Source organism: Triticum aestivum, chromosome 4A (assembly GCF_018294505.1).
Source record: "Triticum aestivum cultivar Chinese Spring chromosome 4A, IWGSC CS RefSeq v2.1, whole genome shotgun sequence".
Taxonomy (NCBI): domain Eukaryota; kingdom Viridiplantae; phylum Streptophyta; class Magnoliopsida; order Poales; family Poaceae; genus Triticum; species Triticum aestivum.
This window is the reverse complement of record NC_057803.1, coordinates 749004626-749022839: the sequence shown is the minus strand read 5'-3', so window position 1 is coordinate 749022839 and position 18214 is coordinate 749004626. Positions and strand designations below refer to the sequence as shown.

Sequence of the window (18214 nt, the reverse complement as noted above, 5' to 3'; positions counted from 1 at the left end):
CCTCCTCCTCACCAGAGGACCAAGGAAGACGCTGCCCCCTCACACTAATGGCGGATTCTATCCATTTTTTGTTTGGAGCGAAGAGTGCTCCGAAGTGGACTAAATATTGGCGAGAACCAAGACGACCCCCAACTGAATCTCAAAGGCATCAGGAACCCTAGCTTCTAGATACAGATCGAAAACTTACAGAGAACAAGCTGCGACGACTCTACTCCAACCCACGGACGGGACGGCGCCGGCGTTGGACGACCACCGCACCAGTGGCGGAGCTTGAGAATAATTCAAGAGGGGGCCATTAGTCAAAAGGAACCAAGTTAATAGGGAAGGAGGGCTAATTTATAGTTTAAACACTAATTAGGCTCATGATGTAGCTTGTTCTTCAATGGATGCAAAAAATAAGGGGGGCCATGGCACCTGTTAGTCTCCACTAAGCTCCGCCACTGCACCGCACCACCGGCCACCGGTAGAATTGGCTCGCCGCTTCTCCGGCGCATCTCTCTCCCGCCTCCTCAGCTCCGGAGGCCCAGCCCCCACGTGTGCTCGCGTGAATCGCCGTCCAGATCGGACGGCCACCAAAACTCCGCTGCGATTAGACTCATTTTTTTTTCAAGCGACTGACTCTGCTCTAGCAAATCCTTTCTTTACTGTGTATGCACAGATGTATTTTTGGTTCCAGCGTATGGTAAAATTCATCTTGAGTTAAATATATCTATTCAAGTGATAAGGCTGCCTCCAATGCACAGGTGCTTAGATGAGGTGCTAAGCATATTAAATAGCTTAGCAACCAAACTCTCCAATGCATAGGTGCTTAGCTTCCTGTAGCTAAGCTCTCTTCATTTAATTAGCCGTAGGATCATTTGTAATATGTATACTTTGTGGCCTATTTCTGCCACGTATTAAGCAAATATATTTAGTAATGTATAATATATTTATTCAATTTAATGGCAGCACAATGATGCAAGAACAAAAACACAAGTAAACAGAAGCTTCGCCGTAAGCAGTGAAATATGCAGTAGTTTATCTACTAAACTTACAGAATATAGGTCATTTCCAACTGTTGTTGCCCCGCAAGAGATTCTTGTTAATATCTTTTTCAGGAATACAGATATCAGCATGCCCTTCTCAGCTGGGAATTCATTAATCTTCAGCAAGCTGTTTAGTTCTTATGGCACAGTTCTCTGTAAGCTTAGCACCGATACAGGTTGGAGCATTGGGAGGGGCCTAAGTGATATGGTCCTATTTCATTTAATGATGTACTAATAATTAAGTAGATATACTAATAATTATGTTCCCCTGGTAGAAGTAGACCCAAACTATGTTTTGTAGTGCTCCAGAAACTGTGGACCACGTTTTCCTTTTGCACCCTGTTTCTAAATATTTGTAGAATGTGACTAAGTGCACACTGAACCTTCAGGTTTTTTTTTCATGTTCCTTCTAATGGTTTGCTTGGTTCAATTTCTGAAGATTACTTGACTAGTTGCTTTATTTTGGACTATTAGGAACCTATGATATACATTGTGGTATCCGTTTCTAATGGTGGATTGGATTGGATCCTCAGGTGTTGCTGCGGGATGTAGCAGGCACAGACTGCTAGATCTATGGACTCTGTCTCCTGAAGTTGTTCAAGTGCTTCCAACAAGTTCCTCCTCTTGGTACTTTTGGCTTCAAATAACACATGAGTTTATTCTCATGCATGTCAATTTTCTGGGCTTTCTGCCGTAACAAAGTTCACCATGTAATGTAACGTATGTTGTTGGACAGAATGTATGTTTGGTCCTGGTCGAGACTTTGACATGTCTGAATTTCATCCCTCCTAAATAAAAGCGGGGATAGCTAGCAGCCTCCATTAATGTTGAGGAGGCAGGTAGCACCTCCGTTGATCCCGTGGTCGGAAGGAGGAGGATTGTCAGGCCCCAAGTTGAGTCGACTTGCCTGAAACCTGAAGCTACAACCAATTATGCAGAGATGAGAAAACAGAGCAAAAGCAGAGGAAGTGACAGGCAAGTACTCCCTCCGTAAACTAATATAAGAGCGTTTAGATTACCACTTTAGTGGTCTAAACGCTCTTATATTGGTTTACAGAGGGAGTATTACTGAAGAGTTGAAAAAGCAGAGCAAAGCAAGAGGAAGCTAGCTACAGGCGAGCACAATTGCAGTATGTATCAACTATGTCTATGTATGAGCACTGGTCCATCTATGTCCAGCTACTGCCTCCACGGCTCAATGATAACTCTGGTGAGTCGAGTCCAGGTCCTGACAAAGATGAAGTCGCCGGAGCATCGAGTTTGCAATCCAGGCCCTGGGCAAAAGGGACAGACATGATGCGCTACTGTTGGACTCTCAGGTGTTGGGTGTACCAGACAGACTGCTATGGGTTTTTGAGGTCTGTCTGATTTCTGTTCTGTTCTCCGTGGCCGATTAAGAAAAAGGGTTTTCCCCCATTTTATATTATAAAGCATCAATCCAAGTATCCAACAAGTCGGTTCAAAGTACAACCAGGTCATAAAGCATCGCTGGGGGCACAGCAAGACAAGCCCCCAAACAAAGAAAAAAGGAAGCTAATCCGGCTCAGGAGGGGGTGGCGGTGATGGCGGTGGTGGAGCTAATGCCGCAGCTGAGGAACGGAGACCCGTGATGATATTGTCGATGACGTCCCGATCGCGCCGCTTGCTAAGCGGTCTCCAGAGCTGTAAGAAGCCACACATTTTATAGATTGCATCATCTCCGTGGCCGATTAGCATTAGTGTGTGTGTCGACGACTAGATATATCAAAAATCATATTTTTGAGCCTAATAGCACGCTATTTTTTAAGAGGTGGCGGTATTTTGTATGGCGCGCTAATTTTTTCCCTTGAGAAGGATGTCATGTCTGCTCCTAATCAACACAGGAGCAGACAAGACCTGCCCCCCCCCCCCCCCCCTCACGTTAATGGCCACCAATCAAATGAATACGCCATATTATGCCAATCAAGACCCTGCATCCATCCCCGCCCAATTCAGAAAACAATAGAAACTCTAACCTAGGTACCGAACAGAGCACTCACAAGCCGCCGTGATTCCAACTCAAACTCTGCCCATTGAGACAGGATGACGACGCGCCATCGTATTAGTAAATAAATCTGTGTCTTCGTTTCTTTGGCTTGCAAAGCTGGAAGTAACTTTATATAGTTCAACTCATACAATGTGATTATTTTGCCTCTGTACTTTATTTATCTGGAAAACAGGTGTGCATTATTTTTCCTTCTCCCTTCAGGATTTAATAGGCGGAAAGGTTCATATCTCACGAAGCAAACAAAAACTCATCATACTTCCGCATGCAAACTAACGTGATGGAGCCATGACTCCAACTCTGCCGCCGAGACCGGACACGGACGACAGGACGGTTGGGGACCTTCCTCTACTCTGCCGCGTCGGTCGGCAGTCTGCTCAAGGGACGGCTACCAAGGTTACTCTGAGATATAATACTACTACTACTAAGATGGCAGCACCACAAGATAGATTATCCACTCAAATTCCTCAGCACAATTGCAAATTGTAGTACCGTACAATTAACAAAGCACTCATGACAGTATAGCATTTCTTGGTCCATCAACCAAACACAAATCAAGCTCAATTCTCATTTCATATATGCTTCATCGATCAATCACACACACACCACACAAGGTTGCACGGCTGCGCATAAACAACCCTTTTATTACATACTAACACAAGTCCGCCAGCTTGATCATGAACACCACACCAAGCTGGAGAAACCAAGCAAAGCAAGCAATCCAGTGCTTCTTGCTTGACAATCACACACCAATCCAATCTAAAATACCCAACATATCGGGTATATGTGCAGGCCATTTACTTATTTCTCCATGTGTTGATGGAGCTTATAACGAACGCGCTGAATTCCGCCGCAAAACACATACGCGCGCGCGCACACACACTGAATTGCAATAACCGCAAGCAATGGGAAACATACACTTCAAAGAGCTGTGATTGAGATCACGACTTGACTATAAAACCAATTGGTTGATGCATTGACCATGTAAGCTGATGGGCCTCCCTTTATATCCAGGTTACCTAGGAAACAAAGAAGAGAATTAGAAAACATTAGTCATATTGTACATCAAACACACCTGCTCAGTCAATCCTATCTACAGACAAAACGATATCCATATCAAGCAAACCATACCTTAGACCAGAGACCCTCGGGAGTGCGTTCTTGTAGTAGGCTGAGTGGCGTCCCACTCGAGCTTGTCCCACTAGTCCTTCTCACAGTCAACCACCGGCTTGGGTCCTTGGCTTGACACGGCTGGTAGTTGTCTCAGACCCCAGCAGTCCCTGAGGCTGATTGTCTCTAGGGCCGGCGCGGTGATAATTCTGGCTCCACATATCTGCTCTAGCATGTGGAGATGGTACAACTTGATGTGCTTCAACTTCTCGAATGTGACACCAGATGCTAACCATTCAGCATTCTTGTTGTCGTCCAGTGGGAAAACGTGCTGGAGATTTTGGCAGTATTCGATCTGAATGGTCTCCAAGTTTGGCAAGGTGGAGGAAATGGGGAGGGCAAACACCAGCCGAGGACAATTGCGCAAGTATACATGTTGTAGATTATGAAAGTTGCCATAATAAAATGAAGTGTCTTCATCCCAAATGCAATAGGCCATCGGGAGATCAGATGCAGAAAATATCTTTATTTGATGAAACCTCTAATTTCTAACCCAACTAGGGAAGAGAATGTCCAACTTGGGGCACCGCTCAACATGACACCATTCTAGAACTTCCCAATGACTTGATTTCCCTAGAACAATAGTTGTGATTGAGATATTGTCATGCACATGTAATGATTCGACATTACTCTCTATGATATAACGATCCACATTGGTGATCTCTAAATGGTGGCTCCCTTCGCCAATCTCGAGATGAACACCCAAAGGATAAAGCCGTCGGTGGTCCCATACCAAGGAGGAGCATGTCATGATATCCTTGTTTAGGATAATATCTTTGTATGGTAAGAAGAGCCATGTTGGAACCAAATCCTCTTGGCTAGACCCAATTTCCTCGATATTCTTAGTGATGTTGACTTGGCTTTGGATTGTAGGGGATATATGGAGGTGCACCTTGGAGTTATACTTAATACTCAGAAAAAGTCCCCTCATTATAGACCAAAGTAACCTTCCATCTATAAAACTCATAAGTACCTCAAATGCAAATGGCCTCTGTCCTCCACAACATATCATTGGTCTACTCTCCCTCTGAGTGTCTACATGTAAAACTTTCAATGAAGGGTGTCTTTTTTCCCAGAGTAGACTACGGAGTTGCTCACAACCCAGCAAGAATAACTTCTTGAGCCGTGGGACATCCATTGCACCAAGGTCTAGTGTTTTAATGGCAGTGCCAGAGAGGTCCAACTCCTCAAGATTGTGCAATGCATGCAAGAACATGGTGTGGACTCGAGCATAAATGTTTAGGGAGATCCTTCTCACATTGGCTTCTTGGAATAAAGCAGTGCGGGATTTGGGACGCAGTTCCTTTTTTGGCAGTTCTATGGGATGTGCCCAGTTCTCAGCTGGGCCATAACCGTCAAAGCTAAAACTCTCCAGCAGTGGAGGGGCTCCTTCTAGTTCAACATGCTCCAAACTGGAACAACCGTCAAGAACAAGCATCTTCAATTTTCTAGCAGATGACATTGCAGGCAATGATTTCATATGAATATTACCAGACAAGTCAAGGAGCTCTAGATTCATCATATCTATTGAAGATAAGGTGTCCACTGTGACCAGATCCAACGATTCAGTTACCCGTAGCTTGTGAAGGTTCCGTAGTTTTTTCCATACATAAGATACAGTCCTCCATGAGACACCCTTGGTGTTTACCTTCCTAAGATTGGTCATGAGCTCTATCATCTTTGCTAGCAAGACAAAGTCTGTGAAGCGTATGTCAAGCACCCATAGGTTTGGGAAACATGGCTCTCCACCTTGCTCCTCCCCTGTGTTTGTGCAATGGTCAAGCCAAAGAAATCTTAGGTTGTTGCAGCACCGGAAAGGAGGGTATGCAAAATGAAAGTTGCACTTGCAAAGTTTCAGCACACGAAGGTTGCCGGCTAGTTGAAACATATCATTTGGTAGTTGTAGCCGACCATCTCCTCCAATGTTAGGAAACATGATGATGTATTGTCTAGAACAGTTGAGATATCTTGTGCTCCTAGTTGGTTTGAGGACTCTGCACCATTTGAAGACCTGCTGAACTCTACCGTGTAGTTCATCATGCGCTGCAAGATGGAGAACACAACGCAGAGGCCAGGCTCCGTGAGCACGATGTCGGCACGGACCTGGCGGCGTGCATCGCGTCCGTGGATGGTACACGTGAGAAGATGTGGATCCAACACAAAGAACTAAATTAACCATCCAAACAAACTTTTCAATTGTGTGCTTGCATAGGAAATAATGGTCATAATGGTGCCAATGGCAAGAAACATTTCATTCACTTTGAACATAGATGAGTAACGAAATAAAAAAAAAACCAGAGAGCTATGGAAGCACTGACCTCGGGCGGTTCCGCCCTGGTGCTCCTGGCTCCGGTACTGCACGGCCATTTATGGGTCTATCTTCCGTGCAAGTACATGTTAATCAGATTAATGTCCATCAGCAGAACAACCCAAGGCAAGCCAAGAACATGTGTGGTGGTCGTGATAAATTTCTTCTCTGGATTTGATGGAAGGTGTGGAGTGGAATATTCACCAAGGAAATCACTGCCGGAGTACACAGTGAATATTCAAGTAGCAAGGTATTCATGAATACACAGTAAATACATGAAGAAAAAAAAGCTATCCTCTCTGCCAAGCTTAGCAAATCTCGGTTCAACAACAAAAACGCAGTCTTAGTGGAGAAGGGGTTCAAAGTCAACTTGTGTTTTATGTCAAAAGTAAGACTGAATAAGTTATTGGGGATATGAAGAACATAAATAGCATGGGAATAGATAATAATGGTAGGCGTACAACCCTTTGGTTCAGGTAGGAATATTTCGATCTTAGGTTGTGTATCTTCTGAATTTGATTTCAAACGGCTGCCCCCATTCAAATCCAACCATGGCATGAACGATCCGTTGATCCCAAGCATGTCAAAGACACCAAACTGTTTTGTCTCCTGCCGAAAAAGAAGACTGAGCAGACCGCATCAACATATCAATCGACCGTTCCAGGAGTGAAACCACGAACCTGCAGGGGTCGTGAGAGAGGACGTACCAGAGAAGGAAGACTCCAACAAAGATAAGGACTGTCGGTCTGTGGCGGCGGCAACGGCACACAAGTCGGCTGGTCCGGCAAATCTTCACCCCGTTGGCGCTCTCCATAGACGGCGGATCCATGGTCCGCAGGGAGGAGTCGGGGCAGTGGCGAAGTGGTAGTTGCGGCACATCGACCCGCTGCTCCAGCTGCGCGGCGAGCTGGTCTCCGCTCGGTGGCAAAACTGGGTACTCCATTCCACTTGGAATGTACTGGCAGTATGGCATGAATACACACAAATGAGTTATGTAAGACACAAAGGCAATTGTATTTTGTTGTGCAACATCATTTACCTAGCACAAAAAATTTTAAAAAGTGCATTCCCGTCTTTCCATCAGCACTTATTTACTGAATAGGAATGTAAAAGCTATATTTAAAATGGCAGGGCCTTAATAAAATACAATTAGATAGAGCAGCTCAAATGAATCAATAACATCCCTGCTTTTTTTAGAGGAAAAGGGCTCAAGGCCCCGGTTCCAATTGGATTGCCAAGAGAAACCAAGCGAGGTTCAGTACGATTACAAGCACGCGCGGGGGGGGGGGGGGGGGGGGGGAAACAGCACACGCGCTGCCCCAGCAAAAGTAAACAGATCAAGCCACAGGCCTCTGTCACTACTTAGAAATGTAAAAATGCAGCGAAATTAAACAAGGGGAGCTACATCAAACATATGTATCATCACTCGCTCATAGCTCCTCTTGAGCACTTCTTCAGTCCTAGCCAGGATCCGGCCATAGTAGGAGGGGCGGGGATCTTGCTATCTGTTCTAGCTTCCGCACCATGTGCAGCACTATTCCTTTGACAGGATCTGAGCAACGGACTGCCCAGCTGTCCAAGATAGCAGCTATCTTCCTCCACAACACCTGCATCCCAGACCAAGGGGTATGATTGAAACACATATCGTTACCATATTTCCATAAAGCCCATAAGGCAACAGAGTGTAAAAGGCAATCTGCTTGGTGATTTTTATTAAGGGACCACCATTCTAGCATGTCATATATGGACATCCTAGAATGATTATTAGAAATGTCCCCAATCACTCTCCAAAGCTCCACAGTAACAACACAACCAAAAAATGAATGATCTATGCTTTCAGGGTCACTACAGAAAAGATAGGAAGCATTATCTACTGTTTGTCTTTTCTGCAGATTATCTCTGGTTAAAAGCTTGTTGTCAGCCATAAGCCAAAGAAAAATATGAATGCGAAGAGGAACTTTGATATTCCAGATAGTTACACTGTTCCCAGGGGAGACCCTCTCCCCTCTAAAATTAATAATGTTGTAAAAGGACTTGACAGTGTAAATACCTTTAGTGTCAAAATCCCAACAAACAGAGTCACTCTTGTCCACCAGGACAGTATTCTTAATATCATTGAATAACTCATTCCACTCTGCCAACATATCAAGAGAAAAGCATCTCCTAAAAGAGATTTTCAGGTTTGTACCATCCCAGGCCTCACAAATAGTGATGCTCTTATCATTGGCAATACTATATAGATTCCAATATTTAGTGGCTAGGGTGGTATGACCTAACCAACGATCACTCCAAAATCTAATACTTTTACCATCTCCTATTATCCAGGAGTAGCCTATGTTTGCAGCTTTAGCAGCCCATAGGATGCCTTTCCAGAAGGGGAAAGCCCCAAAATTAGAGCAGGCAAATATATTAGGATTATGTAACATCCCTGCTTTTACGAATCCAATTCTTAGAACTCTTGATATATTGCTATCTCTGTCCAGTGTAAATTTACGCTTGCAACATCATCTTGCTTAGTAAAAAAATATTGGTTGGTCCTAGGTGCATAAAATGATCTATGAAAACAATTTTATACAAAGCATATGAACCAACTTGAACTATTCAACCACCCGTTGTCATTTTTTGAACTTAATCAAGAAAACTGGTAGCATAGAGCTAAAATCCCAAAATAATCACATGGTCAGGTCAAAGAAAAACTATGAGGCTGCAGAAGAGCATCGTCTCCTCATGCCTCGTTGCCTGAGAAGAAGATAAAAGGGAAGGGTCTGCGAACACACAACCACGGCATATTGGCATACCTCATCGATGAATCAGGGGCCAAGGGGAGGAGGCCGCACATAGAGAGTAAGAGAGAGATTGGGTGAAGCTCACCTCGATGTTGGCGGCAGACGCGGTCGCCGTCGCTCCTCGTGTGCGCATCTCCCCAATCCACGCCCCTGGCCTTGACCACCGCGCCCGCTGCCTGCCGAGCCTGCCGCGCTCACTGCCCTCTGAGCCTGCTGCACCATGTGTGGCGCTCACAGACGCTATCCGTCGTTGTGCATCAGTCATGGCACCATCGAGACGCTCGATTTCGCCTTTTCCTCATCTAAATCCCGGCTGGAAGACCCGGCCGCTGCCATGGGGCCCAAGCGACGAAGATGGTTGGCTGTGAGGACGAAGGAGGGAGGAGGAGGGAGGGGGCCGACGACGCGGGGAGGAGAGGAGGGGGCCGACGACGCGGGGAGGAGAGGAGGCGGCCGACGTGAGACAGGAGAAGAGGGGCGGCGACATGGGTAAGGATGGAGCGAGCGGGGAGGAGAACGAGGCGGAGTGGGCGCAAGGCTGGCGGCTAGGGTTTTGACGCGCGGGCGGAGGGGATTGGCAAATCCCTCGGGGACACGAACAAAGTTCACCCAGCCAACGAGCGTGTGAGACGAGCCCATCCGTCACTGGCCAACGAAAACAACAGTGGGGTGAAAATCGAGTTTGACTGTTTGTGAAGATCCAACGGCTTAGACGTGTTCGAAAGCCAGATCCGACGACAGATGAAGGCCGAATCGAGGGAGCCTCCTGGGAGTGAGTTGGATAGCCTCATTATTGTTTTAAATAAGCACTGTAGTTGATTATAGCTGAACTCCATCCATCACGGGTTAGGGAAATCCTGTTTGCACTGTTCGACCTCGTCGGCCAACTCGCCGGCGCCGTTGAGCGGGAAGTAGTAGCGGTACACCTCATTGAGCGCCATGAAACTGTTGCATATCATGCGGTCTGACAGTAGTTGGGCAGCTCGGCCACCGTGTGCGCCACGCACAGCCGCGGTCCGCCGCCATGATGTCCCTGGCGCAATACCCAAGCCTGTAGATGGTCGTCTTGGTTCCGCCGCCGCCGCCGCATCTGAGATGCACTGTGTCCGTTGCCAGCTCATTGTTCGCGCTGTTGCCGGACATGAACTTCCCCTACGCTCGGTCGAAAGTGAACAGGTCCATGCCGGTGCTGTTCTGGGTGTTGAGAAGAAGTCTTAGCTTGTGGCCCATGCCCGCACCGCCGGGCCACGCATAGCGCGCAGTCCTGCCGGGGGACATTGCCGCAGCACTGCACAAGGCGCCAGATTGCCGAGGAGGAGGAGCAGACGATGGCCGTGCCATAGTAGGCCAAGGCTCGCGAGACGAGCGCCCAAAGAACTTGGTCGATGCTGGTTTGCATCTCCGTGCTGGCGCAGTACACGCCGATCGGGTACATGCCAGAACACGGACATGTCATTGAGAGAGCAGGAGCATGGTCGACACCGGCAGTGGAGAAGGCGAGGAGGACGTTGCCAATGCATGCTTTCTTTGATCCGGAAGGGAAGCTGGTCGCTGATTTAATTCTCAATCCATGGGTGGGAACGGTTTGAGACCGTTTGGTCTATGACCAGACCAAACCAGACCAAGCCGATAATAGAAAAAACCAAAACTAAACCAGTCTACATTAGAAGGTCAGCCCATTTAATCCAAACCAAAGGAGACCAATAGGAAAACCGATCTGAAACTATAGTTTCAGTCCAAACCATTCCCAGGTTTAAACACCCTTCTCCCGGTCCACAAATTACTGTTGCTGATCTGACAGTGCACGCAAAAACAGAAGCAGTTTAATCATACATAGATGCAAACGCTATTCTGGGAGGATAGATGGCTTGATGGACGGAGGATTCAGGAAGTAGCTCCGACCATCTACAGCTTGGTTCCGAGCCGTGTTAGGCGGACGAGCCGGCTCGGGCAGGTGGTACCGAATGGCTCTTGGGCTGACTGCATTAACCCTGACCTGGAATCACATGCACTGCAAGAGTATTTGGAGCTTTGGCAAAGAGTGCAGGCATGGGAACACACAGAGACTGGCCCGGATGTTTTCACTTGGTCCTGGGAAGCAAGTGGGCAATACTCTGTGCGATCATCGTACGCTGCCAAGTTTTGGGGCCGGGAGGTGATTCCGACTGCGGAGTTAACGTGGAAATCACGAGCTCCGTCACAATGCAAGTTCTTTACGTGGCTGGCTTTGCGCAACAGATGTTGGACGTCTGACAGGCTGGCTAGAAGAGGGTTGCCGCATCAGGACAAGTGCCCACTTTGTGACCAGGAGGAGGAGACAATAGACCATGTGCTGCTCACATGTGTCTTCACCAGGACAATGTGGGAGGCAGTCTGCACGGCGTTGGTGAAGCCTGAGTGGACGCCAACCCCGCAGGATACACTACAATCTTGGTTACGTACGAAGCAACGGTTGAATACGATGGCCACAAAAGATCTGCATGCTATCTTACTACTGGCACTGTGGGAGTTGTGGAAGCATCGGAACGCTGTGGTGTTTGATGGCGAGTTGCCATCGCTCCAACAGCTCATGCGTAGAATAGAGGCGGAAGGAAGGACTTGGGCGCGTTTGGGACTTATGAAAGGAAATGTTGACTTCGTGTTTGTGGGTTTAGCGAGGTGGATTAGTGAGGAGTAGTAGTATTATGTGTACTAGGTGGAGTGGTGTGTACATATGTGTGAGTAATCACCACACTTGTAATTAACTGGTGGAGGCTTTCTATACCTTTCCTTCTTTAATATATGATATGCACACTCGGTGCATATTGAAGAAAAAGAGATATATGTCAGACGTAGAGATGCGTCAAGTCACCTGATAAATATCCTCTTGCTGATCGAATCGAAGAGGATATCACTCACCCCGGTGGCAGCAGATCTCAGTTACCTCTCAGGTGGGGAAAGCAATGCTATGGTAGATAGCTGGGTGCAAGGGGCAATGGTGCTGCTGAGCCGGAGAGGAGGTAGCTAAATTGCTTCCCTTTTTCGTGTCCAAAGCAAAGCATCCCTCCCTCCATTCTTCCTTGCTTGCACGCACACACTACCCATGCACTTTGTTAGCCTTTTCTTTTACTTTCTTCTTTTGCTCTGCTTTTGTGTAGATCGATGCAATTCTTCCTTGTGGACGCAAAATGACAAGTTAGTTGATGTAACCTCTACACAGTGTCTGAGGCTGCGTCAATTAATTCGGGTCGGCGGGAGTACCAAATGGACAACGATTCGTAAGGGATTTGGTGCAAAATATCATGTCTCAGGACACAAAAACTTCAGGTATCTACAAACTAACCAGTGTGATATTTCTTTTGTGGGAAACAAAATATAATGTGAGCTGTTTGGTCATATTTTTTGATATGCACATGTAATCAAGCCAACAGGCTAAGATCGACGTACTAATACCACGTAGCAAGACCTTCATCCAGGACAGGAAATGATTCGTAAGTGGCTTGAATCTTCAAATACACATGTCATATTTCCATAGCAGTATGCCACTTACTATCCTCATCTGAAAAAGGAAAGCAAAACTGAACTTGCTGTTTTTCCTGCTCTAGAAGTAACTGCTAGCAACATGCGACCGATGGTACAGACCAACTCTTGACCATAAGATGCACCAAAACATTGAAAATACTCCACAAATTACAACAGAACTTGTGAAGTTGTGATGACGTTCAGACTTCAGAATGAGGCCGATGTATGCGCACCACCTGAATGAGGGAACAGCAGGCCCAGAGGCGCAGGAGGAGCCGATGTACCATCTTGCTCCTCGATGATTCCATATCCATAGTGCCACAGGAACACCAAAAATACTGCCGCCACCCTTTTTTATCGGCTTCTTTCTTTTCCTACATATATTATCGTAGAAAGAAGTGTGATATAATCAACATTAAAATTGATACTATAAGGCTTTACCTGTTTATTTCTGATGCCTACGTTGTTACTTGACCACTGTATATTCATCAATTTATGAAGTATCCTCTGCTTTTGATTCAGGCCAAAATTTCTGCCTAGAATTACCCTTGCAAACATGTAGGAGCCAGCAAGCAGAGAATCTTGTGGCAACAATATTTCGAAGATAATGAAAGCTTCTTTCGGGATTTTATTTGCCAAGTCTACTCTCCAGGTATCTAGGATTTGATATCTGAATTTTTTTTCGACTAAGGGAATATATTAATATCAAGATGATACCAATTACACCCAGCCTCTGCAACAACATAATATCCAGAGCAAGTCTAGACATCACGGATGCACACAACCAACAAAAAAAAGAAGAGAGAAAAAAAAACAAAGGCCCCGTCGAAACAAAGAGAGGCTCACAGCTGCAAGAGCACCACCAGTGATGGCAACACGTAGACTCCGAAAAGGATTCTCCAAAAATGACGCCTTCATGAAGGTTATAGTGCACAAACACTGTCGTCGTCCGGTCCAACCATCATAGTTAGATCCTGGATTTTCACCCTGGAGAAGGTCCAATCTCCAAACAATGCCTTCAACAAGGAAACGACTAGGAAGCCACCATTGCCAGGTACAAGACCTAGGGTTTTCACCCCAGAAACTGAGATCGCCAAGAACAAAGTCTGCCAGTGTTGCTGCCCCACTCGTCGAGATTACTGCTGCAAAATTCCAATCGTCCAGCACGCAAACTTCTTCCGATCTGTCCCATCCAGTTTTCTTACATCACCCATTACCAAGTTCACACGGTATAATTGTGTAGAACATCTGGCCTTCAATCCATCTAGACATATCAACCTCCGTTAATTTTTGGCCGACGAGGTAGATAATACGATGTGGTGGTGCCGCCGCTTGTGCCTCGTCATTCCAATCTGTGCGTACATATATACTGGTCGATGTAGAGGCGTGCACGTGTCGTAATAGAGGCGCGCACGTAGCATGTACACGTACGTATAACGGCCAGGGTGCAAGAAAGAAAATACGGCCACATATATGTACATACGGGTGGGGTCTCGAACGCCTACTCGCGCATACGTACGACTAGGGCTCGTGTACATGGCTGGGTCGGAACGGAGAAACAACGGTCGTGTTCATGGGGAGGCAACGGAATGCGTCGTGTTCATGGGGAGGCAACGGAATGCGTCATGTTCATCGGGAGGCAACGGAACGCGTGGGAGCCAACCGGCTGGGTCGGAACGGAATGCATGGTCGTGTTCATCCGGAGGGCTTGGGCGGAACAGGCGATGGAAACGAGGCCTGGCATACCGCAGAACGGAGGAAACGGCCTTGTGTTCGACCGGCCACGTTCAAAACGGGATCCTGTTCATCGGGAGGGGTGTGGCGTACCGCAAAACGGAGGAAACGGACCTCCTACGGTCGAAACAGGGGTCCTGTTGATCGGGAGGGATGTGACGTACCGCAAAACGGACGAAACAGACTTGTGTTGGAGCGCTACTGTCGAAACGGGGGTCCTGTTCATCGGGAGGGGTGTGGCGTACCACAAAACGGGACTCCACGGGATACTGTTCATCTCCACCATCGACCTCCTCCAGCCTCCACGGGCTACTGTTCATCCACCATCGACCTCCTCCAGCCTCCACCTGCGACTGTTCATCCACGGGCTCCTGTTCATCCAGCCACCACCACGCGCTACTCGACCGGCTACTGTTCAACCAACCCTCTCCATGGGCTCCTGTTCAACCACCCCTCCATGGGCTACTATTCATCCACCCCTCCACCATCTACTGTTTATCCAGCCCTCCACGGGGTCGTCCTGTTCATCCATCCCTCCACACCACGGGGTCCTGTTTATCTAGAGGGAACGCCACCGCTCACTGTTCATCCAACCCCCCCCCCCCCAACGCTCACTTTTCATCCAGAGAGGCAGCATCCATCGGCTTCAGTTAGCAGCAGTAGCGAAGGAATCGCTCTATCGGGTTCAGTTAACAGCCATTGATCGATCGCTCGGTTCAGTAACGCGTAGCCTGCAGTGTAATCGCTCGGGTTCAGTTAGAGCCCAACGCTTCGCTCGGGTTCAGTTAGAGCCAACGCCTCGCACACACGCGCGTACGTGTACGAGAGAAACGCTCATTGCTCGGCCCCCGACCGTCCACCTTAACCGGGAACTCCCCAAAATTTTCCTCGCCCTCGCCTCTATCACGTTTTTTTCCGTCATGGACGGGCCAAAGAATGTCATGCAGCTGCGTCTCCGGCCCGCCCAGGACAAAAAGCCCATTTTTTCTGTCATGATTTTTTGTCACAGAAGTAGAAGCCCACCACATCTATGATGATACCGGGTTTTGTCACAATTATCGTCATAGAAGTGTCATATCTATGACAGAAAAAAAATCGTTCGGCCCAAAATGTCACGGATGTGTCTTTTTTTTGTAGTGATCTCCACGGACTCTTCCCAAATGCCGATCCTGACGGTGCTCATGATCTCTTTGCCTCAACGGTGATCTAGGACTGTGTGTCGACTGAACGGTTTCTGTCCTTACCGATCGACTGTGAATTCTGTTCCGCAACTGGGACACTGCGGAGTTCTGATCTCCTGCCGCTCGGAGCAGCGCTCTGATCTGTTCCAGGCCTCTTCCAGCCTCCGAGCGAGATTGCGGAATGGACTCCGCAATACGCGCAGCAGCTGCGAGATTCTGAATCGGTGTGCGGAATACTTGGGTTTTCGGTGAAAACAACTGCCGTGTGTGTCGACTGGATCCGGGGATCAATCGACGCGCACGCTCGTCGAGAGAATGTTGGAGATTCTCCAAACGGGTGCGCTCGGCCAGCGTGGCCAGGCGCACGTCCTCCAAAGCCCGAGCCTTAGTGGTTTCCCCTACGATGGGGGTATGGAGAGCCTCCTCGTTGCAGCGACGCAGCTCCTCCCTCTGCTGTGAACTGAGAGGGTGGGGTTGGTACTCCTCGTGGTCGAGCAACGTACCGTCACCATCCCTGTTCTCGCCGCTGCGGCGGAAACCAGGCGGGCCGCGATGAGAGTCGACCATGAAGACTTCTGCCACAGGGTCTCAACTCCTGCTCTCGGAAAGTGTGTCTGCGAAATCAGTCGACGGGTCGACTGGACCGCAGTGATATACGTCGGGCTCGATCGCCGCAACCTGGGGGGTGAACGTCTGCCAAGCCATCGCGTGTTTCACCCACCGCTGGAGCCGTGGACGGCCCGACCGCTTGCGGCGGCGTCCAGTGGAGCGAGAGGTCGAGACAGGCGTAGACTGGTACGGAGTCGACGATTGTCGGAGGAGGACACCACGGGCACTCGCGCGGAAGTGCGACGAACATCGGATCGGCAGCGCCTCGACGTCAAGGGGGCCTCCTAGAGCCAGGCCGAATCATCGGCGACGAAAGTGAGCGCCCCGAGTCGGAACTCCCGGCCCATGATCAAACTGCCGTCGGAAACCATGCTGATGAAGACTAAAGAAAATGCAACCTTGCCGGAAGTCGATAAGACGCTTTGCCCCACGGTGGGCGCCAACTGTTGTGGTACTAAGACTGACAGTAAGAGTAGGGGTACGTAGGAGGACGCAAGGTCCTAGCTACGGTGAGGTTGTACGCAAGTGTTTACGAGTTCAGGCCCCTCTCTGAGGAGGTAAAAGCCCTACGTCTCGGTGTCCGGAGGCGGTCGACTGGATTTCAGTATATAAGTGTGTGTGTTACAGGGGGTGCGAACCCTTAGACCAGAGGAGGGGGTGGCTTATATAGAGTGCGCCAGGACCCCAGCCATCCCCCGTTACAGAGGGTTCAATGTCCATAAAGGAGGGACGTTACTGATAACGCCATCCATAAGTGTCATTAATGCCCTTGAAGACTACGGAGTGAATGCTTGACCATTGCAGTTCCGTGTGACTCCTGGTCTTCATAGGTCGAATGGTTCTTGTATGGTCGACTGGTCTTCGGGAAGGAGGGATACCCGAGTGATACGGTTGGTCAAGTGGATTGCACTCGACGTCTTCGTTGGGTACTCCTTATTGTCTCTTGAGCTTCTTTGCTTCTAGGGTAGTGACCTTGGGTAGGGTATGTTGGTCAGGCCTATGACCCTACCCTAGGTCTATATCCTCATCAGCCGGGCCGTGCGAGGATGACGGTGGTGAGGCCGCCGGAGGATGCAAACAGGCGGCGCCGGGAAGTCAGGTGGCAGAGATGCACTGGAGGCGGAGGATTCTGGTGGCGGGGATGCGAGCAGCCAGCGGCGACGAGCATGATTGCCGGCAGAGCGCGGGGCTGGTTGGAGACATGGCGGGGGGTGGGGGCGGCGGCCGGATCCTGGCCGGCGGAGCGGTGCGCGGGGTTACAGCAGGCGGCGGCGGCGGTGGGCTGGTGGGGTAGGCGCCGATGTGTCAGGGTGGAGTGGTCGAGGGACTGCGGGAGGTGGGGATCGAGAGACTGCGGCGTGCAGGAGGTGGGTCGTGGGGATTTTTTTTCTTGGTTCCAGGGTGTTCAGGAACTCGGGAGAATCTAATGGGCGCTATACAGGGGCGCGACGCGATCCAAATAACTATTCTGATCCTAGGATCAGAATAGTGCGGATCAGAATAGTGCTACTATGGTGCAGAATAAGTTATTCTTCACCCGAGGTAATCTTATGTTCGCTTTCTAAATAAATTACGTTTAAAATATAAATAGTTACATGCATGTTGATTCAATATGTAAAATTTGGTATGAAAACAAAAATATAGGTTACAAGAACAGAAAAATCATATTTTATGTATGTTTTACCTATGTTTTTACATTCGTAATTTTACAAAACATAAAATATATTTTTATGGCAAGTACATATTTTCTTATATTCTCTTTTTATGTATGAAATAAGATAAAATTTACGAAGCATAAAAATATGATGCATTGATGTCAAAATAGAGAGGGATGAAGAATAACTATTCCTTACCCAGGGTGACGAATAGCGTGACTT

General features: G+C 48.2%; 1 pseudogene; it reads right to left on the bottom strand.

Annotated features, from left to right (window-relative positions):
• Positions 1-10151: 10151 nt before the first annotated feature.
• LOC123084589 (cysteine-rich repeat secretory protein 55-like) lies at positions 10152-16295 on the bottom strand (annotated as a pseudogene).
• Positions 16296-18214: the final 1919 nt, after the last annotated feature.